The 1,783-nt window shown below is 41.6% G+C and overlaps 1 protein-coding gene across 1 annotated transcript in view; it reads right to left on the bottom strand.

The window, feature by feature from the left end:
• The window catches only part of LOC127003194 (uncharacterized), a 7,026-nt gene extending 6,802 nt beyond the window's left edge, over window positions 1-224 (bottom strand). The window contains exon 1 of the mRNA XM_050869558.1: window positions 210-224. The gene's annotated coding sequence lies outside the window, so the exon portion shown is untranslated. The remainder of the gene's footprint in view (window positions 1-209) is intronic.
• Window positions 225-1,783: the final 1,559 nt, after the last annotated feature.

Below are 1,783 nucleotides of genomic sequence, written 5' to 3'. Positions count from 1 at the left end.
TTAAATCCTAACTAAAACTAGTGAGTGTTTGCGCTTATCCATTGTTACCCCTGAGAACGACACATATACCACCCTTTTGGCCTTTTCCTTCCTTCCTCTCTTCACACACCCTGCCACAGGCAATCCCCCACAACGCAGCTTCAAAAGTGTTTACTGCTGCATGTGGGCGACGCCCAGCTTCCCATCAGTCAGGCTTGCCTTTGGCGAACCTGAAAGGGCGATGTCGCTCGTGAGAATCCAGTCTCAGTTATAGTATTATAGCCAAAGTGAGTTGAGCACCGTGAACGGCTCTTTCCTCACCTGAAAGGGCGATGTCGCTCGTGAGAATGAGCTCGCTCTCACAACCTAGGGCGAGGAAGGGGCGTTAGTCTCGGCCCCAAAACGTCTTGGTGTGACGTCACGGAATGACAAACTGATCGCAGGTTAGGCCTGAGACCTGAGATTTTCTTGGTAGGCCTCCAATATCAATATAAGGTCACTGGTATTTTATTTCCATTATAAATATTTACCGTTCTCCCGCAATAATTAAAAGAAGGCAGATTGACCACTTTTGGCAACGATACCCTGTTTTGACCCCTGACGTACACCACTGAATTTTGTTGACACGACAGATTGTAGGGGAGATATGGGAGCACAACAGGCCTCTTTGTTTCAACACCCATCTCTTCCCTCTCGCTCTCTCTCTCTCTCTCCCTTCTCTCTCAAACTTCTTTCTTTCTCTCTCTCTCCCATACTTTTCATTCTTTTCTCCCTCTCTGTGTACTTCCTTATTTCCCTTCTCTCTCTCTCTCTCTCTCTCTCTCTCTCTCTCTCTCTCTCTCTCTCTCTCTCTCTCTCTCTCTCTCTCTCTCTCTCTCTCGGTTAATACTACTACTACTACTACTACTACTACTACTACTACTACTACTACTACTATTACTACTACTACTACTACTACTACTACTACTATTACTACTATTACTACTGTTACTACTACTACTACTACTAATAATAATAATACTTCTATTATTATTACTACTACTATTACTACTATTAATATCACTAAAACTACTACTATTACAACTATTTCTACTGTTGTTATAAAAACTACTATTACTACTACTAATACCACTAAAACTACTACTACTACTACTACTACTACTACTATTACTTCTACTACTACTACTATATACTACTACTATTACTACTACTACTACTACTATATACTACTACTACTACTACTACTACTACTACTACTACTACTACTACTACTACTACTACTACTATTACTATTACTGTAATGGCCCGAAATGTACTACAATTGTAATGGTATTTTTCCCCATGTAAACAGAGTTAACCTGGGATGTTTGCGTAACCAGTTATATATGTATGTGGGTTTCTCATGAGAGAGAGAGAGAGAGAGAGAGAGAGAGAGAGAGAGAGAGAGAGAGAGAGAGAGAGAGAGAGAGAGAGAGAGAGAGAGAGAGAGAGAGAGAGAGAGAGAGAGAGAGAGAGAGAGAGAGAGAGAGAGAGAGAGAGAGAAGAAGAAGGAAGTACACAAGAGAAGAAGAAAAAAAATGAAAAGTATGAGAGGAGAGAGAGAGAGAGAAAGAAGTTTGAGAGAGAAGGGAGAGAGAGCTAGAGAGAGAGAGCGAGAAGGAAGAGATGGGTGTTGAAACAATGAGGCCTGTTGTGCTCCCATATCTCCCCTACAATCTGTCGTGTCAACAAAATTCAGATCGAGGTGTCAGGGGTCAAAACAGGGTATCGTTGCCAAAAATAGTCAATCTGCCTTCTTTTATTT

This window comes from Eriocheir sinensis, chromosome 25, assembly GCF_024679095.1.
Source record: "Eriocheir sinensis breed Jianghai 21 chromosome 25, ASM2467909v1, whole genome shotgun sequence".
Classification (NCBI taxonomy): domain Eukaryota; kingdom Metazoa; phylum Arthropoda; class Malacostraca; order Decapoda; family Varunidae; genus Eriocheir; species Eriocheir sinensis.
This window is presented reverse-complemented; position numbering and strand designations above follow the sequence as displayed.